At 43.4% G+C, this 24,786-nt stretch overlaps 1 protein-coding gene across 1 annotated transcript in view; it reads left to right on the top strand.

Annotated features, from left to right (window-relative positions):
- Positions 1–24,786, top strand: part of DLC1 (DLC1 Rho GTPase activating protein) — a 744,850-nt gene that overhangs the window by 652,071 nt on the left and 67,993 nt on the right.

Genomic DNA, 24,786 nt, shown 5'->3' with positions numbered 1-24,786 from the left:
ACCTGTGAGAAGCAAGTTGCAATAGTCTAAGCGAGAGGTGATAAGAGTGTGGATGAGGGTTCTGGTAGAATGCTCAGAAAGGAAAGGGCAAATTTTGCTGATATTATAGAGAAAGAAACGACAGGTTTTAGCAGTCTGCTGAATATGTGCAGAGAAGGAGAGGGAGGAGTCGAAGATGACCCCAAGGTTACGAGCTGATGAGACAGGAAGGATGAGAGTGTTATCCACAGAAATAGAGAATGGGGAGGAAGAGAGGTTGGTTTAGGGGGAAAGATGAGAAGCTCAGTCTTGGTCATGTTTAGTTTCAGATGGCGCTGAGACATCCAGGCAGCAATGTCAGACAGGCAGGCTGATACTTCAGTCATACATGCAGAACAAGAACAGACCCTCATCCAATACAGCATAAGAAACCATAACTTAGAAAGAAATTGAAATGGAAACCTCTAAGGAAACCAGACTCTATAAATGCAGGACTGGTGAATGAGAAACAGAAATCCATTTCCTTATGTACAGTACAATATACAAAAAATAGAAAGGTGCATGTTTCCAAACATTTAAAATAAAGTTTTTCTTTTCTACCTTTCTTGTCTTAGCATTTTATTTTTCTAACCAGGTTGGTTCCATTCTCTTTTCTGGTTTCCTTGTGTGATTTTTCTCCTAAATTCTGTTTTCAGCATCACCTTTCCATTTTTTCTCTCTTCCTGAGTTCCCATTGTCCCCGTCTCTCTATCTCCTTTCCCAGCTTCTTCTCCCTTTGTTTTTCACTCACTCTCTAATCCCCCATTTCCATCGTCTGTTCTGACACCCTCCCAAGCTCTCATCTATACCTTCCTCTGACTCATTTTCTCACCAGCCCTAGCTCCTTCCCTGTAACTCAACCCTTCCTGACATCTAGGCCATTTCTTCTTCAACCCCCTACCCAGCTTCCCATACCTCCTCTTAAACCTCTGACGAGTTCCATTTTCATATTCTCTGTGCCCTTCATGGTGCCATCTTTTAACACTTCTCCATATCCCATGTAGACACACTTTTTCCCTTCTCCCTTCCCTCACTCTCACTAGAGGCTCTTTCCTCCTGGTTCCTCTCTCCTAACTACTATAGGCTTGCCCCCCCCCCCCAATCTCTCTCTCTCAAGAGATGCTTATTTTCCTCTGTTATTCCTCCCTCCCCATTTCTTTTCTCTTTCTGTAGATCCTCCTTTCTTTTTTAGTTTCTCTTTTCTTGCACCCTCCACTCACTAAAACTGCCCACCCCACTCACTCCATGTTCTTGCCACCTTTCTCACTTCCACTTATCCACTCCCTAGTCCTTTCTTTATTGTAACCCCCCCCCCCCCCCCCCACACACACACACACACACACACACACAAAGGCTTCCCCAGTATCTGCTCACCCTCATCCTTCTCCAATTTACATTTTATTTATTTATTTAAAAGATTTATAGTCCCCTGAGACCTACGTGATCACAATAAAAATCCACACAACCATATCCCTCTTCCCCTATTCAATCCTGTCTGCTTAAACGCAGTCCACAAACTACACATCCTTTACAAAGTAATAAATGCATCTTCAACAACTTCCCAAACTGCACAGTGCTGGAACACAGCCACAAAACTCCAGGTAATGCATCCCACAGTGACAGACTTGCCTCTGAGAAAGCTGCACCTCTAGTTTCAGCATAATGAACATCTGCAAGCCAAAGTGTGGATAAATGCATGGCAGTCTCTCAGCACAAACAGCGACATGGTTGATAAAGAGATGGAGCCTGAACCAAACTAATCTAGCTGCAGAATTCTGAATCATGTGCAATGCCCTACACCTGACAGAAGAAATCCCCAAGTACAAAGAATTGCAGTAGTCAACCTTAGAAAGGACCAAACTCTGAACTACGGTCCTGAAATCACATCCACTGAACATGGGCTTTAATTTACTTTGTAAATTAATCTGGAAGAATGAAGATTTGACAACATGCCTAATCTGATCTTGCATAGGAGGGCAGGAGTCCAACCTCATTCCCCAACTCCACATACTGGGACAGACTGAAGGTCCATCAAGCCCAGTATCCTATTTCCAGCAGTGGCCAATCCAGGTCACAACTACCTGGCAAGATCCCAAAAAAATTCATTTTATGCTACTCTGTGAATAACCACTCGGACGACAGACGTCCTCACCATATTACTAAGCACGATTGTAACTCCACCAAAATGGAAATTGTAAGCCACTTGAACCAAAACTTGTTTTTGGATAATAGTGGGATAAAAGAATGCATAAAGAATGAATAAATAAAATAAAATAACTCTCTGCTGGATCCCATCCTTTCTGATGCACACTTCCCATTGCGGCAGCAAGGAGACTTAATTGACAGGAGACAGCATCACGTGACAAGGCTGAAGCCGTCTCCCCCATGCAGCCTCCATCTTGATGCTGTCAAAACAAAGTAAAGCACTCTGCTCTGTGATGGACCTCAACACATTCTACAGCATTCACTGCTGCTTTTGTTCTAAGCAGCTCCTGATTTTAGTCCATATTCCTACCTCTATGGCTGTAAACCCATGCCATGCTGCTTGCAGCTAATGGGTAGTGCAACAGTTGTCTCCTTGCTGGTTTGTCACAGTAGCAGACTCTATAGCAGCACACCACCTCTCTGCTTCTTGCATTTATTACAAGAATTTTCTAGACTTCTGTACAAAAGTACAGTCCAGCATGGTAGTTTACAATTTAAATTACTTATGCAAACAAACCAGTCATAGAATCAGAATTGTGCTGTCTTTTACTCTTAAGACCCTAGTCCAAATGTCTGTTCAAAGAAAACCTTTGCATTTTTTTTTTAATTTGAGCAGGAAAGGCTCTGGGCATAGATGAAGGATTAGGAATTCCAAAGGGAGGGTAGGTATGCAGACAAACCTGGCTGAAACTAAATGCTCACAAAGGAACCTACTATTGTTTGATTTATTTATACAGTATATAAGGAGAGATTTAGTAGGACATTGAAGGGGACCCAAGTATTGGGTTGGGTGTGATCTTGTGAAAGGCATGATAGAGTAAGGCAGGATTTAGGTGGCCTGCTAGCAAAGGTGGCAAATTCTGGGCACACCTAGTATGGAAATGACACAGGTAGGGGGTTGAAAGGTTAGGTAGAAGACATGGGGAAAAGGAACTGGCATAAGGTTCCATCTGAGAGTTTTTACATGCATCTGTCCAAAGGGCAGGCTTGATGAGCATACTGGTCTTTAGGTACTATTATTTACTGTTCTTGTGTTATACTTTATTTATTTATTTATTGCATCTGTATCCCACATTTTCTCACCTTTTTGCAGACTCAATGTGGCTTACAATGTATCATAATTGGTATATAATAGATAGGTAGATGTCAATTAGTGTTACATAAAGACCATGATTAACATAATAGAAATTTAAACAAGCAGGTATAGGAAAAAGACAGTTCTGATTATAGCTAATGTGGAGATGTGTTACATTTACAATTGCTGGTCATTGTGGTAAGCCTTGTTGAAGAGGTGGGTCTTCAGAGATTTGCGAAAGTTAGTTAGTTCATAGATAGTTTTCAAGTTGCGCGGCAATGCGTTCCATATACTACAAACAAAAAGCACTAGAAACACCTAAAAAATGTAGTATTAAAGATTAAACTGTCAATACAGTATGACTTCCAAAGCTCAGTCTAAGATGCTAGGAAAACAACGGTTCTTGACTGAAAGTATTCTGGCTTCAAGCAGCAATCTGAGTATGAGCACAATGCCATACACCAAGGCATGAAAGAAAGTGCCTGAGGGTGATTCTTGAAGAGATGGTGGAGTGGGGTAAGGAGCAGGCAGGGACAGCAGAACAGCTTTTTGTTTGGGAGATCAACTAACAGAAGTTCTTAGTTGTTGATGCTATGTGAAAAAGGAGTTGGTAGGCCAATGACCCTAGTGGCCCACCTCTATCTACTGCCCAGGGCAAAGATGCAGTTGGCTGTGCCTGTTAAAGGGCCTGCAGTATTAGGGTCCCTTTTGTTGAGGGGGGAGGGGAAGAAAAAGCTTGGCCTGTTAAAGAGACATCCACACCACACTGAAAACAACTTAATGCCTCCCATCCTTAAGTTCGTGCCACGGCTTGTCCCTCACCCCTTCCGTCTGCTGTTTGTATCCTTTTATCTCTAGAGAGAATATTTTCCATCACTCCCTCTTTTGAAACATACACCCCTTGAAAGGTGCTACTCATAAGTAACTTTTCTTCTGTCATCCCACATGCTGAAGGCCAAGGATGTTTAATTGACAGGAGACTACAGTTAGGGTTACCATATGGCTCCAGAAAAAGGAGGACACATTGATCCAGTTCGGGCTTGCTTCCATTGAAAGCAATGGATGTAAAACCCAGACTGGCTCAATCTGTCCTTTTTCTGGAGCCATATGGTAACAGTGTTTCTCGAGTGGATTGCTTTGTAGCTACCTTGGTTGCTCAGTGTCTTTTTTTTCCGAACACTATTGTGACCCCTGAAACAAGCGTTTTGTAACGCCGAAACACAGGCCGTGTTGGGTCCCTTGGCCAAACAGCAAATAAAGCATCTTTTAAAGCACATCTTCTGTGTTGGATTTTCCTTCAGCCGGCCTCTACTCCTTTGCGCTTGAAGACTCAGCTGCTGCTTCCCCAGCGGGAGTGCGGGAGATGGCTTTCCAAAGTGGGAAGTCTCCCACATTTCAATCTGCTGTTGCTCCTTGTGACCCTGGACAAGTCCTTAACCTCCATTGTCCCAGGTACAACAACAACTAGATTGTGAGCTCACTAGGGATTGAGAAATTACCTGTATAATACTAATCCCTCTCCCTGAGAAGCAAACTTCCAATCGCAAGATGACCTCCACCACGTCACACACGCCAGCCACAAAATGGCCAACAGCTATTTAGGTCTTCACTACTGTGCATACTGCCAATCACAATATGGCCACCCAGTCACATGCTACTTCCAGGCAAGTTGAGTTCAATGCGGGCTAGCCTGCGTACTTGGGAGGGGGGAGGCACAATACAAAGTTCCCTGCACAGTTCAGATCCCTTTTTCTTTCTTTTTTTTTAATTGCTGGTTAGATGTAGGGACAGGCGCACAATGGACGCTCTTATCAAGCCTGGGTCCTGTAAGTGGTGATGGGGCTCCTCCTTCTGTTAGTTGCAAGGTTTGTTCTATTGCAGAGTGTGCAACGTCTTTTCCTCTTCTCCGCCTCCTCCCAGCATCAGCAAGTCTGTTTCAGGTAAGGAGGAGAGAGTAGTGTGTTGCAGCCGCTGGATCACACGGCTGCGGGCTGAAATCGTGTGGCTGATGTTGGGTCATTCATTTGTATATTCCTGTGTTGATGTATCGGCTGATGTTTGGCGCTGGGCACGTCTGTGGTGCTATGAAATAATTGTCATACGAATGATACGGGTTTGTACTGAAAGAGCGAAGTCAAGCAGCACCTCCGGTAATGTATGCTCTTTTAATCCGGATTGTAATGTGGTTTAATGCTCTTTAGTGTTTGAAAATATATTGGTTTAGTTTATTTCCTATTTGATGTTAATGAGATTTAAATGCAAACTTTTTAACAAAAAGCTGAAGCCTTGAGCTTTATGTATTTGCGGTTGCACAGAAAGGAATGTTAACAACTAAAAACAAAAAGATTGCCTTTTATTGGAATGACTTGATACATCTTTTGTTTAGCTTTTAGGCGCAAACGCTCCCTTCCTCAACTTTGAACAGAATCGTGGTTTTAAAGATTTGTCATCAGTGCAGAACTTTCATAGGAAGAAGCATATTTATCTAAGCTGCCAAAAGATAGACGTTGGCATTGTTGAATTTGAAGTGGACTTAGTTTAAATTTCTGCAGTCGATAAACTTTTAAATGAGATCTACAGTAGACGTGGGTAAGGGAAAGTCTCTAAAAATAGCCAGAAGTGTACATGCAGTTTCTTTGAAGTCCTTAGTAATTAGTCCACTGACTTCTAGCAGCCAGATGACTCCCTTCTTGGGTGGTGGTGATGCCTGAACCCATGTCATCATACCCTCCTCGCCTTTGATCCCCTGCTTCAAGCTACACCCCCTGCTGGTTGTAAACTATTCCTGAATTTTTAGCACAAGCAGAAAACAAAATTCCTTGGCTGTTGTCATACCACTGTCAAACTTCCCTCCTCTTTCTTGCAAACAGCAGCTAAAGACCCACTTCTATTATGGCTGTTAATTGCTATTAAAAGCAATATTTAGTGTTGTGCCAAACAGTTTTACCCTGTCAAAACAAGTAAAACTGTGGCCAGTTAGACCTCAAAATATATTGTTCACAGTACTTATCCGCTTTTTGATGTTTTGAGGTGGCGATTTTGCGTGTATGTGTTAGGTTTGGCAGTTTAGGGAAGTTTAAAAGCTCACTAAATATGTGGAAAGGGCAGCTGTAGGAGGTAGTGGAATGTACTTCAGTTGCAGCCATAAATTACAGCTGAATCCCTTGAGTTAGCATGACGTATTTAGATTCAGTGGTAGGGTGCTGAACAGATTCATAGCAGAAGGGCAGTGATGATAGAGTGTGTCAGGTTACATTTTTATGCTTTTATGAGGAACAAAGGAGAAGATAATAGGCAAGCAGATTGCAGAGCAGCTTCAGTGTGTAAATCTATCAGCGGTGTAGAAGGTTTCACTAATTCAGCTTCCATCTGGCCAGCTAGCTATTGCTGGTCCACAGCCTGCATCATTATTAGGAACTTCCTTGAATTCACCCAGTGCAGGGGTGATGCTGCCTTTTTAACTTGGAGCAGATGGTGGCTGTATCCCTTAAGCCAGTTAACTGTGTCCTGGCCAGAAAGGAGCTTGGTGGTGACATTTAAGCACATCTGCTTAACGTAAAGCTATTTCCTGACTTTTTGTGTACATTTCTGGAGAGCCTAACATGTGTCCTTTTGTACAAAGAGCCTCACTTTTTTTTTTCCTTTTGTTTAACCTTCAGAGCAGTTTGATACCTTTAAGTATTGCAAATTAGATTTGTTTCCCAGACCTTCTCTGTAAACAAGCTATGATCTTTAAATATATTTTTGATACTAGAGCATGAAGGTGTCTTTTGAATCATTGATGTCAGAGTTAGGAGCTATGAGTGGGTCTACACGCTTGCCCACAGGAAACGCATCTACTTGAGTGATGGCTTTTCTTGTACATTTTTCTGTAAGCACTACTTGCCTCTTTCAGGAAAGATGCTAGACTAGGGAGACCTTTGCTAAAGCTTTGATTTAATCTTGCATATTTTTCTGTAATGCTCACGTCACGTCTGTTGCTAAGGCTATGAACGGAACCTGGAAATCGGAAGAACATGATACTCTGAGATGTACCAGAAAGTTTCTGTTTCTTTTGTAATTATCTTATCAGTAAGTGATGGACGAAGATAAGTCTCCTAGCAACAGTTGTCAACCCAACAGTGGAAAATTAAATTTGATAACTTGAAGTTTCATATGCAACAACTAAGAAAGATATCAAGTATGTAATATCATAAGTACATAAGCATCGCCATGCTGGGACAGACCAAGGGTCCATCGAGCCCAGCACCCTGTCACCGACAGCAGCCAAAAGAACAAGCAATTTGTCCCGCCCATCCTAGAAATACTGTAGTATTCCCTCGACCATTCAATAACATTCTATGGCTTTTTCCACCAGGAAGCCGTCCAACCCTTTTTTTGAAGTCCGCTAAGTTAACCGCCTTAACTACCTTTTCCGGCAGCGAATTCCAGAGTTTAACTACGTGTTGAGTGAAGAAAAATTTCCTCCGATTCGTTTAAATTTACCACACTGCAGCTTCATCGGATGCCCCCTTGTTCTAGTATTTTTGGAAAGCGTAAACAGACGCTCCACATCGAACCGTTCCATTCCACTCATTATCTTATAGACCTCTATCATATCTCCCCTCAGCCGCCTTTTCTCCAATCTGAAGAGCCCCAGCCTCTTCAACCTATCCTGATAGGGAAGTTGTCCCATCCCCTGTATCATCTTTGTCACCCTTCTCTGCACCTTTTCCAATTCCACTATGTCTTATTTTGAGTAGCGGCGACCAGAATTGAACACAATACTCGAGGTGCGGTCGCACCATGGAGCGATACAACGGCAGAATAATATCCTTATTTTTGTTTTCAATCCCTTTCCTAATGATACCCAACATTCTATTTGCTTTCCAAGCCGCAGCAGCACATTGAGCAGAAGGTTTCAACATATCATCAACAATGACACCTAGATCCCTTTCTCAGTCCGTGACTCCCAACGCTGAACCTTGCATGACGTAGTTATAGTTTGGGTTCCTCTTTCCCACATGCATCACTTTGCACTTGTTCACATTAAATGTCATCTGCCATTTAGACGCCCAGTCTCCCAGTCTCGTAAAGTCCTCTTGTAGTTTTTCACAATCGTCCCGCGATTTGACTACTTTGAATAACTTTGTGTCACCGGCAAATTTGATTACCTCACTAGTTACCCCCATCTCTAGGTCATTTGTGAATATGTTAAAAAGAAGAGGTCCCAGCACCGATCCCTGAGGGACCCCGCTAACTGCCCTTCTCCATTGCGAATATTGACCTTTTAATCCTACTCTGTTTCCTATCTTTCAACCAGTTTTTAATCCACAGTAAGACACTACCTCCGATCCCATGTCTCTCTAATATCACGTTCATTCTTGATTTAATCTTGAATTGAGAATGAATGCGACTGTTGGGTAGACTGGATGGACCATTCAAGTCTTTATTTGCCATCATGTTCTATGCTACTGATGACATCGAAGCTCATCTGATAGCAAGCAGGGCTGTAGAGTAGGAATCTGGGTTGGAAGCAATTTTGGTGGAGTCAGGAGTTGGTAAAAATGTACCAACTCCGATTCAGCTTCAAAATTTAAAAACTTAGGAATGTATCATTTTATGCTTTTAAATATTTTTTTTTCCAGAACAAAAAATTTAAAGCCTAATATTAGTAGGAGTTGGAGTCAGAGTTGGACAGTAGAAAGTAGTCTTGAGTTCAAGGTGTGGTGTATCAACTCTACAACTTTAGAGGCTGCCGAAGAAATGTTCCTGTGTATCTTGTTCATCCCTTTCCCCTCTTTTTTTTTTTTCCTACCATTTATGAGATACTAGTAAAACATGCCCGTTTCTTGCGTTAATGAAACGGGCGCTAGCACGGTTTCCTTCGGAACCTCCCCCCCCTACTCATCCCTTTCGGCGTTCTGATGGCACTGGCCGCCATTGTTGCGGACCTCGGCATGCCACCTTCAATCTGCAGCGTCGTTGGTTGTGAAGCCACTGACGCCATTGCTCCTCCCTCGATGTCATCACGTTTGACGCGAGGGCAGGGCCCCAACACAGTGTTTTCGGTGGCTTCATCACCACGAAGGCTTCGAACCGGAAGGAAGTGCCCGGAGGACCTGACAGTGAAGTCAGTGTCCTCAGAACGTTGAGGGTGAGATTTATTATATAGGATATTTGACCAGTTAGGTGCTTGTTCTGAGTAAGAGTAATTCTGAGTTCATACAATCCTAATTTTTGTAAGTTCGGTGTTGTGGGTGGGTTGGCGATGCAAGTTTTTCTTGGCTACTGGAATTCTATAACATCCTGAAATTTCTATTTCTTGGCCTACAAAAGGGGGGGGGGGGGATCTTGTCCTGAACAGGATGGTCTTGAATGGTAAACAAGAGTTTCTCATGCTTAACTATCCTTCCTAGCAACAGGAAGAAGGAAATGAAGCCATGTGAAAGGACTCTGCCTGGCTCCAGACAATACCGGACACACCCCACCATGCACTGTGCATAGCCAGAAACTTAGGAAAATAAAAATACCTTCAGATGTTTCCCCTTCCTCCCTATCTGTGCTGTAGAAGCCAGAGGCAGCTTAAGCACACTAGTCTTTTGAATAAGAGAGGATTCATTGTAGGAAAAGTGAGATCCCTTTCTATTTCTTTGGCAAGGTGACTTGCTTTAGTGGGCAATATCTAGGTATTAATTTGCTTGAGTCAATTAGGAGTCCTTTTACTAATCTGTAGTAAAAAAAAAAAAATGCTTAGTGTACCCTTACCCGGGTCTTTCCTGCATGCTAAGGCCATTTTTACTGCAGCTGTAAAACCCCCAATTTTCTGTTTTTGTACATTAATGTCCATTGCAGCCAATTTTACCACAGGAGCACTTACTGATATGTCATTTGTAGACAGTAAGGGCTCTTGTGTAATCCACACACCACTTAGTGTGCAGTAATGTAGATGTGCAGAAATGCCCACAGTCCACCCCAACATGCCCACTCAAGAATGCTAAAAATTATTTAGCACATGGTAAATGCATGCACTTTGTAAAATTACTGTGTGATGCTTATAGTACATCCCACAGAACTTGTTTTTTTTTTTTTTTTGCTGCATTAGGTGCAGTAGCGTACCAAGGGCAGGACGATGGGAGCAGTCCACTCCGGATGCAGGCAGCAAGGGAGTGTACGGAGCAGTGGCACGGCCGTTGGCTCCGCCAGTCCCCTACCCCATCCGACACTTCCTGTTCCGGGGCAGAGAACTGGCAGAACCAACAGCTGCGTGACTGCTCCGTGCACCCCCTTGCTAGGAAGAAGAGTGGTTGGGGTGATGTGCCTTGGGGGGGGGGGGTGACAGAGTGACCTGCCCCGCATAGCAAGCAAGCTAGGGTACGCCACTGATTAGGTGCATATTGGAGCCTAACACAACTTGATAAAAAAGCCTTTTAGGGGTTTGAGAAGGTTTGTTGTTGTGGTGTTGCAGCTGAACTATGATTCCATAGTGTGGCTGTGCATTTATTTATTTATTAGGATTTATTTATCATCTTTATCCCATAACTAGACAATTGCAGTTGTGGAGTTTTTAAAATTTTTGTTTGTTTCATACATTGACAAGTACATTTGCAATGCATTCTGTCCAGATGGTCTTTGCTTTATTATTTAAGTCAAGAATTTGGTTGCAACACTTGATTTCTGCTTTCATCCTTTAACTTGAATCCCAGGGGGGGGGGGGGTTCATGAAGATGTTTGTAAGAACAGGAATTGTTTGGTCCATGTTGTGTTAGACCACCAGTGGGACTGTAAACGTTTTCTTATCATTGGTTGGTGTGAGAGAGTCTGCAGGGTTGATCTTGTATTTCCTTGGCCCTAACTGTCCAAGGGCTGCTATCCCCCCCCCCCCCCCCCCCCCCCCCCCATTACTGTATTAGTTCTCAAGAAAACAGATTCTTGCTTGTTTTATGACCATAGTTTTCCCAGGAGCTGCTTTCTAGAATTTTCTGTTTCTAGCAAAATGGCAGATGTGCATCATAAATTTCATTGTAATATCGACCTGCTTTTATTCTCAATAATCACAGACAGCACATAACTTTTTATATCAAAAAATTGTTCTTTCTTTAGCACTATGCCAACACTACTGGCCCGCTGTCTATACACCAACTGAAGATAACTCAGGCGCTTTAACCTAATGGTAAATCCATGCATGATTCAGGATTAAACAACAACAAAAGCTGAAAGCTAAACTGTGACAAGATGGCTAACACAAATTTTTCTTTGCTCTTCTTCAAAACATGGACCATGTGATTTACCAGGGGTACTTTGGCCAAGCTTTTGGAGTTTTTTAATATTTTAGTCCTGCTCCTTTGGACCGATGCTCAAACCCAATGCTGACGCTAGAGTGATTAGCATCAGACTAACGCCAGCGTTAACGTTCACAGAAGGCTTTAGTTGTTTTGAACAGTTCTTTATATGCAATGTCCGTTTTTAAATGTTTTATGATTTACATTTTTTGATTTAGACCCCTGAGGCAGGCGCTTCTGCGCCGAAACACGGCCTGTGTCGGGTCACTTCTCAATAAAAGAACTGCATTTATCGCCAACCTGAAGGCCCAGTGTTGATTTAAATGTAGACAAACAGATATAAATGAGGTCATTAGCTATTCCCTCCTGGTGCTCGGAGAAACAGCGTACAAAAAAAACCCTGCCCTAATGCTGGAAAACTATGGCCAGCTCTGAGGTTGCATTGAGAGGTTAGAAGAGAGGATTTCTTATGAATTTCCTTTTAAAATCTGCTTATTTGAAAGACTACTACTACTACTTAACATTTCTAGAGCGCTACTAGGGTTATGCAGCGCTGTACAATTTAACAAAGAAGGATGGTCCCTGCTCAGATGAGCTTACAATCTATTTGAAAGAGGAAAGAAGCCCATGGAAGCCTCTGAGCGTCAGTGGTGAGGAACAAATTTGTGGGAGTCTGAGCAAAACTGAAAGTGGAAGCATTATTTATTTGGATTTTGCTCACACCTTTTCAGTAGTAGCTCAAGGTGAGTTACATTCAGGTACTCTGGATATTTCTCTGTCCCAGGAGGACTCACAATCTAAGTTTGTACCTGAGGCAATGGAGGGTTAAGTGACTTGCCCAAGATCATAAGGAGCAGCAGTGGGAATTGAACCGGCCACCTCTGGATTTCAAGATCGGTGTTCTAACCACTAGGCCACTCCTCCACTCCATACATTAGAACCTATTTTCTGCTCTTAAATATAAGCTTTTCAAGTGAAAAAAAAATTAAAAAGCTTATATTTAGGAACAGAGAAAAATGTAGGCAGATAAAGACCATATGGCCTATCCCAGGGTTCGACAAACCCCAGGCGACTGAAAAATTGGGCCTGGTGCCTAGGTTTTGCCAGACCACCACAAGGCAGCAAACAGCTCCAGCTCAGCTATTCTGTCTCCTACCTCCCACCGCGGCAGAATTCAGGGCAGCAGCGACTCAACTCTCACTCTCTTCTCTTCCAGCCAAGGAGGCCATTAAACCTCCTTGCTTCCAGCGCTGAGCTCTCTCCCCCCCCCCCCCGGCAAGGAGGAAGTGAACCGTGGCACAGAGGATCCCTTCCTCCTCCTCTGCCAGCTTAGACTCGACTGTTTATGTGAACTGAGATCCTGTGGTTCACATGAACAGTTGGGTTTAAGTTTTAACAGGAGGAGGAAGTGACCTATTGTGCATTGGTCCAAGGAAATAACAGGGCAAGCGATCCACAAGATCCAAAACAGAGATATAAAAGGAGCAGATCACCCAGGAAAGAGGCCTTTGAGAAGTTCTTCATTCTTATGAGGTCTATAGAAAAAGCACACCGGCCATGTTTCGCCCATGCGGTGTTTATAGGCCACTTCACCTCCTTGGTAAAAAGCAGTCTGTGCCAAAAGATGACGGCCTCACACAGCATTTCAGTAATGCAACTAGCTTGTAAACACCACTTCATTACTTTAGCCCCTGACACAGCCCTTGCGTGGGCAAAACATGTATAGTGTTGGGCTTTTTTATAGACCTCACATTAATGAATAAAGTACTTCTCAAAGAATACTTTGCTGCAAAGGACTTAAATACAAAACAACTTATGCATCTAGTTTTTCCTACATAAGCACGCAACTGTGAAAACGACGTACGACCATCTAAACTTCCAGAAATCACTGAAAACCAACCTGTTTAAAAAGGCATGCCCTACCGATCCAACTTAAATGCCTAATCTCTGCAACACAACCAAACTAAAGCACATAATAGACATAACACAACTCTTCCGTTCTCCGATTCCCAAATGTGGCTGTGCCACATGAACTTGATCTTACCTCAACATCACCCTGTATTTGTTCACACCAGAGCCTGCAAAGGCCTCTCCGGTAGTATGTAAGCTACATTGAGCCAACAAATAGGTGGGAAAATGTGGGATACAAATGTAACAAATAAATAAAATAAATAAATACTTTCCTGCGTGATCTGCTCCTTTTATACTGCTGTTGTGCAGTGGGTCACTTCCTTCTTGCAGCAGGAGCTCAATGGGGGAGGGGAAAAGAGAGTTAGAGCTGAGCCACTGCTGTGGCTGAAGATAAGGGGCCAGAGAAAAGGTGAGTGTGCATTGGGGTGGAGGTAAAGGGTTAATCATGTGCCATGAGGGGGATGGGGAGCAGACCAAAGGGCATGAATCATGTGCCATATGGGGGGGGTTGGGGGCTGACTAGAGAGGGTCAGTTGTGTGCAATGGTGGGGGGGTGGGGGGCAGAGTAAAGGGGGTTATTCTATCTTGGGGACGAGAACAGCAAGCTAATGGCTGGCCATGATGGATGGGAGGTGGAAGATAGTGATAGCTAGGGGGAGTGAGGACACAAACACCATCTGCCTTTCTCCAGCCCCCCCCCCCCCCCCCGCTGCCGCCACCACCACCACCAATGACAGACACACATCCATACACAATATCCGTATTCCTCCAGCCCCCCAGCCACCAATGAGACGCGCGCGCACACCATCCACATTCCTCCAGCCACTAATGACACACACCATTCAACCTTCCTCCAGCCCCCCCCCCGCCACCAATGATATACACGTGTGCACACACACACACGTCAGACTCACTGAAACAGAACGAAGCCTTGATCTGCAAGGCTTCGTTCTGTTTCTGTGAGTCTGACGTCCTGCACGTACAACGTGCAGGATGTCAGAAACAGAACAAAGCCTTCCGCGGGGAGCAAGAGGACCTCGGCTGGCGGGGATTGGAGTCCCTTGCCAGCAAAGGTAGGCGACGACGGCAGCGGCGGGGGAGGGGGGTCGAGAGGGTCATCGGCGGGGGGTCCAGGACCAAATCTATGGGGGCCCAGGCCCCTGTGGCCCCACGTAGCTATGCCCCTGGCTCCAAGTGGGAAGTAGGGGATCCCAGCCTGGGAGCAGGAACAGGAAACAACCTGTTCGGAACCAAAGGTGGTAGCCCAGAGATGTACTCCTTTGGAGGAGGGGAGTTTGGACAGACAGGGAGGTCTGATCCAGAGGAAGATCTGCTTGCTGCACAAGTGCTTCAGGCACAGCCTTAGATTGTTTCACCCTGAAGGGATTTGTATGGACAGGAGGAGCTGTAAATATGTACATACTGTAGGATTATTAATTCATTTGAGAAGATACACCATATCCCTAAGTTGGACTCTAGAATTACTGTTGGCATCTGATATCAAGTTGGATTACAAATCAGCTGTTTGTTTGATAAAAAAAGGATTTGAACTGCCTGTTGCAGAATCTTAAGTAAAGTTCTGTTTGTTTCGCATAAAACTCTGGACTGGGGTCTTTTGTTTGAATGACGGTGAAAATTATTTACTCCCAGACTGGTAAAGGAAAGGCTAGATAGTAAAGAGAAATAAAGCCCCAGCTCATAACCCTACAGCTTTCTGGATCTTTATGTGACCCTGGCCTGTGCTCAGTTCAATGTGTGTGACTAGAAAAGCTGCTTTGGTGGTGGTTTGGATTTTCTTTGTAACCCTGGTCTTGGGTGCCCGGACTGTGTATGGTGAAACCAGGGTTACAAATAAATATTGAGATCTTTGTCTGTCCCCATATGCTTTCTGATGACCACTGACCATTTTAATAGCCACCTTCTGGACCGACTCTGTCCTGTTTATATCTTTTTGAAGGTGCTGTCTCCAGAATGGAACACAATATTCTAAAAGAGGTCTTGCCAGAGTCTTATACAGGGGCATCATCACCTCCTTTTTCCTACTGGCCTTTCCTCTCCCTATGCTCTCAAGCATCCTTCTGGCTTTCACAGTTGCCTTTTCAACCTGTTTAAGGAGCAGATGCCCCATCCTTGACCATCTTTAAATCTAGATTGAAAGCCCACCTCTTTAACATTGCTTTTGACTTGTAACCACTCCCCCACATTAATTGATTTGCTTGCTTTATTTTTGTCTATTAGATTGTAAGCTCTTTGAGCAGGGAATGTCTTTCTTCTATGTTTGTGAAGCGCTGCGTACGATTTGTAGCACTATAGAAATGCTAACTAGTAGTAGTAGTAGTAGTAGTAAGAACAGCACTGATGTTTGTACGTATGCCCATTCAAACCCTGAAGTGCAGGCACAAGACCTCTGCTTACTGCAAAACTCTTGTGAACATGCGCACATTCCTCCCCTTTGCACAGCGCACACATAATTTGTGTGCTGTTAACGTTGAGCATTGGGAAGTTATTTTTGTGCGCTGGTTCTGCGGTATTTTCCAGTGCTGTTCCCTATAGAATCGGAGTTCTGAACGTTGGCCCACAAGTTCATTATTTGTTGGGAGACAGATACTAAATTCACTCAATTGTCTGCTTAATCTAACCCCCCCCCCCCCCCCATAAGATTAATTGAATAACCAGTTTAGACTAAGTTTAAACACTTCGGTGGTGGTGTGGTGGGGAGCTACGGCCACAAGAATAACTGCATGGCTTATATTAGAAGAAGAAAATTCAGCAAAGCATATTAGTATCAGAAAGAGAGAAAGGGGGGTAAAATATATTAAGGTAGCAGTGATTTGTGTCTGATTACCTTAAAGCTTCCAAACAGGTAGAAAAAGTGACAGTCAAAGCCAGAAAGATGCTTAGGTGCATAAAGAGAAGTAGGACCAGCAGGAAAAAGGAGGTGATAGTGCCATTGTACAAGTCTCTGGTGAGGCCCCATTTGGCGTACTGTGTGCAGTTCTGGAGACCGCACCTACGGAAAGATATAAACAGGATGGAGTCTGTCCAGAGGGCGGCTACAAAATTAGTGAGCGGTCTTGAACGCAAAAAATATAGGGACCAGCTTATGAACCTCAACATGTATACCCTGGAAGAGAGGAGGGAGAGAGGAGACATGATAGAGACTTTAAATATCTCAAGAGTATATTTATGTACAGGAAGAGAGCCTTTTTCAAATGAAGGAGCGGTCTGGAATGAGGGGGCTTATGATGAAGTTAAGAGGGAATAGGCTTAGGAGTAATCTAAGGAAGTACTATTTCACAGAAAGGGTGGTGGAGGCGTGGAATGGCCTCCCGGTGGAGGTGGTGGAGTCGAGGACTATTTCAGAATTTAAAATGGGATAAGCACGTGGGATTGCTCATGTTTCTATGTTTCTAGTTAAGCCTAGAAAACAAGGAGACGTGTTTTGCAGACATTACTAAACCTAGAATATAAGGACAAATCAAGATGGCTCAGCCACCTCTGTTGAAGTGCTCTGCTGCTGTTTGCTATTTGTTTGGCTTGCCCAAAGGATAAATAAAAAGGGCTTTTGCATAGTTTTCTTTTTCTCATTGTGAGTAAATCGAGTGGAGGGGGGGGGTCGTGTTTTTTTTTTTTTTTTTTTTTAGAATTCTCCCAGTGTCAGAGTTGTACAGATAGCTTTTGTATGCAGTATTTATAAACAGAAACAATAGGCACAGATTTACCCCTGCACTTGAGGAGCCTGATTGAAAATACTGTCAAATTCTTTTGGGTCTATTGTAGGTTACTTTTTAATCCCCTCCTCCTGTGAGTCTATTGAAATAAAACTCCCAGCTGTTTTTGTTTTGGTCTGAATATTTGGAGATGTCGAAGCAGCCACTGTTTGAGGAAAGCTTAGCTGGAATTAGGAAATGCTTTTTCCCTACTAAGCACGTAGAGAGGTTCATAATGTCATGAATTTCATTTGCTGAAGTGCAGAAATGAAAGATCTGAGCAAAAGGCTAAGTAGTGTTTTCAAAGTAGGTCACATAGTCTGAAGTTTGCAACGTTAAGTGAAATCCCACCCATGTTCCAGGTCTTTCCAGTTAAGTGGGCATTAAGTGGGTCAGATAGGCAACACAGTAAAATTATAATGGCAAAAACTAAATGCTCAGCAATGGGGGGGGGGGGGGGGGGGGTTCTTCCCATCTCAACAACCCTTGAGACTGGTTGGTTCAAATGATAAGAGTATCAGATGGGTTATGTCCAGTCCCAGTGACCAGACAGCTCCTCAAACAGTCTGTTGCCCATTCCAAAGCATTCTGGAGGTTTTTCATTTTGCATTTTGTTTACCAAGAAGCTGAGACAAGAAACCTCGGAATTCTTTCTGATGACAGTTATAACATAATGTTTAATGCCATCGATCCTACAGTGGAGAAGATAGATGTCTAATAATGCGCTTTGATCCAGATGTTCTATTAAAAATGTTCCCCCATTATATAGATTTCCGTGGTTTCACTCAAGTCTTTCCCTGTAACTGACTGGTTCAGTGAACCTCTAGCCTTCTGCCACCAAGAAAGTGAGCAATTCCTGCCATGAGCCAACAGTCCTGATGCATTTGCTTCTGAAGATAGTAATGTAGGAGCCCTTTTGCTAAGTTAGCACATTTTAAGCTTTAGTAAATGTGGGAAGACAAAAACCTCGACAGTCCATCCATTCTGCCCAGCAAGGTGGCCAGAGTTGTGTCCTGGAGGAGAGAGAAACTGAAGCTGTGTGTTATCTCTGGACTTGCACAGGAGAGGGTTGGTCACTCGTTCATACATGGCACAGCTGTAAGGTTGAGTAGGCCTGTGCAGTACTTCTGCACTCTGGGCTCAGTCACTGTGTAGCCAGCAGCTAACACACATGCTTGCCATTTCAGCAGGATGCTTGTGTCTGCTCATAAATCATTTGTAAGTACATAATCCTAGAAATGAACAGGTTTTGATATAATATGTAATTTTATCAGTACTGTTGCAGTCGAGGGCCAGATTATGACTTCTAGAAACACGTCGAGAGTTCAGAGCCTTAACAGTGATGCAGGCCGCATTGTTTGTTTATGTAGTATATGGAATCTTTTGAATCTGATAATAGTTTGACACTGGTGCATTGCATTGTGCAGCAGTCTGAGGCTACCAATAAAGCACAGAGCAATCCTACCTCAACTTCTTGGTTCTCACTGTATGACCTCGAGCAAGTCCCTGATTTTTCTGGTGTCTGTCGGGCTGTCTAAAGAACTGCTGATGCCTTGTACCTCAGATGGTATGTCATTTGATCCCCTTTATAAAAATTTGTATTCTAGAGCAGCTACTAGGGCAATAAAATACTTTAAGCAGAGCATGGCGACTTAACAGGCATGCATCCCAACACACCTAGAGAGCCAGAGACATTTCTGGCAATATTTAAGAGACAATATGATTTATGATCCACAAAGGCAGTCGGAGAGTTTTGTTGGATTAGCTGTTGCTACCTCCTTTACTGGCTGATGTAATAAGACAGCATTGAAAATCTGCATTACTTTTAATGCATATATCTTAACTGCTATGTTGTATTGTGCACTAAACCCAGAGCAAAGTTTATTTTAACTTCAGTGATTAACTTCCTTATACGGTACTTAAGCCCCACCTGGTGCATCCCAGGATTCACTGCAAGGGGCAGGGTCGTGTTGCCATTTTGAAGAAGATGAGGCCCAGAGGCGGGAGTGAGTAGGCATTGCTCCCACCTCCTATGAAAAGGTAGGAGAGCTGTTTCTGTGAACCTAGCCAGGGGGGTCTCCAGGGTGTGCTGGGCTTAGCCTAGCTGGGGGAGTGGGGTCCTACTAGACAACTGGGTTTTTATTTTACTATTGGAGGGGGTGGGGTCAAGTTTCAAGGGGATCAAGTTATCATTGCATCACCAGAGCCTTTTTAGTGTGGAGGGGGTTGGGGGGGCCAGCTGAGGGAGGTCAGGGTCTACCAGACCACCAGGGATTTTTAATGATTGGGGAGAAGGGGGAAAGGTTCATTAGACTACCAGGGATATGTTTGCGGGATGGGGGCAGGAACAGGTGTTGGGGGGGAGGGTTGCCATGACATGCTGGGTTTTTTTTTTTTTTACCATCTATCCATTCATTCAAGCACTTATATACTGCTTAGACCTAAGCTGTATACAGTGTCATTTACAAGTACTGGATCTGTCCCTAGTGGGCTTACAGTCTAAGTAGTACATTGTACTACTGTTGTACATAGGGCAGTGGAGGGTTAAGTGACTTGCCTAGGGTCACATGGAGCTGCAGAGAGAATTGAACCTGGTTCCCCAGTATCTCAACCCACTGCTGGCCATCAGGCAGCAGCGGGCATTGAACCCAGGTCCACAACCCACTGGACTAACCATTAGGTCACTCCAACTTTTACTGCCTGAGCTAGTCAGCGCTCAGGCACTGACAGGAAGGTTAGCGCAGAGTACTGAGCAGCTAATTCCTGATTCAATTTTAACGCGGCATTAATTTGCATGCTCTTTTCTGTGAGCCTGCCATGGCAATTTTCCAGCGCGGTAGAATTTCCGAACCTTTGAGCATCGGCCCCTGAGTATTTATAGGAGCAGTATAAGTCAATAAATCAGAGGTAAAGATGATGTCTTGGAGGGTAGAGTAAGAGTCAAACACCAATTGTCCAGCAGTGAGACCCAGCCCCTGCTGAGATTTGCTGATGATAAAGAGCAGTTCCTGGAGTTTCACAGCAGTTCTGTAACACTGGGCACCATGACAGCCTAGAGTAGAGATAAGCAGAGTTCCCACCCCACTGTGTACAGGAGCCAGTATGGCTAGAAGGGTGTCTGAGGTTCAGAGAAGGGAAACCATCTGCTAGGCAGGATGGCTGCCTTCTCTGGTTTAGTACCTACAGAGTGTTGGGCAACCTGTAAACATCACCTCTGATGTCTCCTGGCTATAAAAGTTCTAGGGCAGGAACCATTGTCAGGAATTTATGGAGTTTGTGGAATTCCAACTAAATGTGGATTGAATGGAAATTTGGGAGGGAGGGAGGTGGAGTTCCAGCAGATTTTGCTAAATTCACTCCTTGTCCTGAAAAGTCAGTGGTAGAGTACAGATACATAGCAGTCCATTTAGTAATGCCCCTGAGCTTTATTTGCTCAGAACCTTATGCCAGCGCTAGAGCCAGTTAGCACTGGACTAGTGCCAGTGTTAATCTGCACAGAATATTCAGAGGGCTGCAGCACAGGAAACAACATGCACACCAATGATTTAACGCAATTTATATTTAAATGTAGTCAAACAGATATAAATGAGGTAATTTGCTATTACCTCCCAATTTTCAGAGAACAACTTACAAACAAACCCTGCCCTTACCACTTGAAACATAATGCCAGCTCAGAGCTGGCGTTGGGGTGTTTGAAGAGAAGATTTATAATGGGGGGGGGGGGAGGTCAGCTTAAAATCTACCGGTTTTGATTTATTTCAGAAGGGGAAGGAAGCTTATGCAAGCCTCTTAAGTTCTGGGGGGGGGGGGGGGGGGGGGAGGTCAGCTTAAAATCTACCGGTTTTGATTTATTTCAGAAGGGGAAGGAAGCTTATGCAAGCCTCTTAAGTTCTGGGAGTGAAAAATGAATGTGTGCAAGTCCGAGCAAACCTAAAAGTGAATGCACAGATTGGCACCTGTCTTCTACACTTAAATATAAGCCTTTCAAGTGATTAAAAATTTTTTTAAAGCTTATATTTAAATGACAAGAATAGTGCCAATTTATGCTTTATTTATTCACAATTTCAAATTACATGAAAATATTTTCCCTCTTGTAACCATGCACTCCTAAAATTAAGACATTATTTCTACCATCCACACCCCTCTCTCTCTCTCTCTCTCTCTCCCGAGAGTTTTCCAATCCAGATATGTTCACCCATTATTTCTTCTAGATTGAAAAAAAAAACTGGAGAGAGATGGGTGGGATGGTTGAAATATTGTCTTAATTTTAGGAGTGTTTGAGAGGAGTGCATGGTTACAAGAGAGGTAAATATGTTTATGTAATTTGAAATTGTGAATAAATATAGAATCTTTATATGCTATAAGAGGTACAGTTACTAATTTGTGATGTATATTCATTAGGGATATCCTGAAAACCCGACTGACTGGAGGTCCCCCCAGGACAGGTTTGAGAACCACTGCTCTAGGGCAGTTCTCAACACAATCCCCTTTCTTACAGGATATCCACAATGAATGTGCATATGAGAGATTTGCATGCACTGCGTGCATTGTATGCAGATCTTATCTAATACATATTCATCGTGGATATCCTGAAAACCTGAATGGCCGCATGTACCCGTTGTACCTTGAGCTATTAATGAAAAGGTGTGAGCAAATCTAAAATAGATAAAATCCTAAGGACTGGCTTGAGAACCCCACTGCTTTAAAGGGGGCTTGATCTTAATTGAAGTTCATTACCAGGCACATTAAGAATAGCACTGAATTTTTATTTTTTTTCATCCTTGTGTATGGTTAAACAGCTTCTCTAAAGAAGTTTTTGGTCTATGCTTTATGGAGATTGTTTTGGGGGTTTTTTTTTCCTATGCAAGTGAGAGACCTTGACCACCTCTTTCAGTAGCTGCCAACATGAGGCCTATTGCTTTCAGGTTTACGTGCCGTAATCTGGAAGAAGCTCTTGCACTCCAGGAAGGAATATACAGTTGTTCCTTGGCAAAGTTATCGAGTCAAAGTAGGTGGCAAAATTTTCTAGTCAATTGTGTCTTAAGTTTTTCTTGTTCTGAACCATCAAGAGTCAAGGATGGATAAAACACTGCGAATTTCTGATTGTCCTTTTGCTTCCTGTCACTTAATTTTGCAGAAAGTGGATGAAGCCTAGTGCACTTAATTTAATTGTGTTTAATTGTGGTGCAGCTGAGCCACATTTAGGTCTTCATGGCACCTAATTAGTCCTTACTCTTGCCAGAGGTTTTTTTTTTTGTTTGTTTGTTTGTTTTTGACATTGGCCATATTTCTTGTCGACTGTCTGTGTTCAGGGTCATGAATGCCATATATGGCACTTCTGAGGTGTCGGGTCATTAACAAAGCAGTACAGGATGAGCATTTCTTTTATCTCCTCTGTTTTTTGCTTCCTTCTGCAACTGTTTTGCCTCAAAGAATATTAAAAATTCCTCTCCGTGAAAGCTATGGTTTCCGTTTATGGATGCTGCAGGGAGTTAGAGGCCTGAGTTGGCAATATTTGGTGGCATATTTTTGCAGTGTTCTCATTGCTACCCCAGAAGAACTTAAATAGTAGCATAGTTAACTTTTCCTGATGCTTTTATGCCTTTTGGTGGGGGGAGGAGTTGCCACATTAATATTCTGGCTAATTTTGTTTCAGCCATTTGTATTTTCTTGAACCTGCTCACTTCAGATCAGTGTACTTTTTCATTCCTCTTTCTCACCCATTCCCGCTCTCAATTTTTCACAGTCTCATTTTATCTTTGTCCCTCCTTCTCCCACAATCACCCCTCAAAAGTATTTTTCTGCAGTGCTTTCTCGCCAGCCTTTGTTCCAGTTCCCTCCTTCCAGCTTCTATCAGTTGCTCATCTCGTGGCTGCAGGGCAGAGGGCCTCTTTTAGTACCACTTTTGGGCAGGAATACCGCACAGGTAGTTCTGGGGCAGAAAACTTGCAAACCCCAAACCATACGGTAAAAACTTTTGATAATAGGAGAAAACAGTTGAAATACTAGTATGAATGAAGAAAGGAGAAAGGAGGAGATGGTGTAACAGAAATCCCCTCCGTGTAAATAACAGTGTGATGTGATTGGGACAAGGAGGATTCCTGTTTTGTTCATTGCAGCTTCTTTCCCTTTCATTCCCCAGATCCCTTACTCCATACCAGTCACACCCTGAGCTTCCTTTTCTTACTGCTAGAAGGAGGGAAGCACCAACTCATAGCTGTCAGTCACCTCCACTATCTATCTTCATTCTTGAGCTGTGAAGCATGGTTCTGGCAGTCCTGTGAAACCATAAAGTACCACGTATGTAGTATTGCTGTAAAGTACATGAAGATCTGGTTTTGATGAAAAGCAGTATTCTCCATTTTAACTCTAATTTAAATATCATTCCTGAGGCAAAATAGAGTTCTTCTTAGCTTGCTACTTACAGGTAATGATTTAAGGTAGGGGTGGCTTGAGAGACATGGAGAAACTAATTTCAGGGCCTCATTTGCATAAGTCAGTAGGGGTTAGAAAGTGGAGCCATGTTTAAGGGCCAGGCTGTGATAACTGAAAACTGAAGTGAAGTCATAGACAGAGCAGTTGAGAAATGGGCTTTCTGTTGTACTGTCAAGTCAGTCTTGGAGAGCGAGTAGCCCATCATATTTTATTAAAGTTGTAGTATGAGATGTATGCATCATATAGTAGGTCAGGGGCGTAGCTACGTGGGGCCACGGGGGCATGGGCCTTCACAGATTACGCCCTGGTCCCCTCTACATTTGACCCCCGCCAGCCGGCGGGGATTGGGGACCCCCGCCAGCTGCCGCATCAGGTACCTTGTTTGGCATCCCCAGATGGGGATTATGAAGCTCTGGTATATGCTAACCCCAGTTTGAAAGAAAATAGTTCATAAACTGCTGAAGAGCATACTTAAGAGATGGACATTTATAAATAAAGGTTTGGGGAAGGGGGAGGAAGGGGGCTAGGCTATGGCGATATCCAGATACGAGAGCTCCACAGCATTCATGTAGGGTTTTGTTAGGTTATATTTGCTAAGAAGTATTTTTTGGATGCCTGCTTTAATGATTTGTTGTAAATTACTTTGAGGATACAATATAATATGTGTAATAGCTTAGGAGTAAAAAAGAGAAAACAAATGGAACCTGGGAAAAGAAGCGATACAGCAATATAGTGGCCAAACTGGAAAGTTGATACTTTGAAATACTTAGCTGCAGGAAATCGGCAGTGCTTCTGAGAAGCTCTGTTTTCTGTGTGTCTCAGGTTTGCTTTCCAGCATATGTTTGTCTGACCACCGAGTAACGCATAACAAAACCCAGAGAAATCTGGTGTTTTGTTGCAAAGCCAAGGAAAGCTTAGGGCAAAGGGGATGTATTGAGATCATGACCCAGCACAAGCATCTTAGTTTTGGCAATGATGTTTGTTTTTAATATGTCTGTATTTGATGAGAGTGAGGGAAAGGAAGATCTTGAAAGTTTTATCAACTGAAAAAGTAAAATTCAATCTGTACAGCGAGTCGGTTGTAACCGGGTTAGCTGTTCTGCACATGAGAGAATGAGCTTTGATCACACAATCAGTCACTTGTTAAGACTTTGGGTCAGCTGTTATCTAC

Source organism: Microcaecilia unicolor, chromosome 2, assembly GCF_901765095.1.
Source record: "Microcaecilia unicolor chromosome 2, aMicUni1.1, whole genome shotgun sequence".
Lineage (NCBI taxonomy): Eukaryota > Metazoa > Chordata > Amphibia > Gymnophiona > Siphonopidae > Microcaecilia > Microcaecilia unicolor.
The sequence above is the reverse complement of the archived record's forward strand: the minus strand, read 5'-3'. Positions and strand labels throughout refer to the sequence as shown.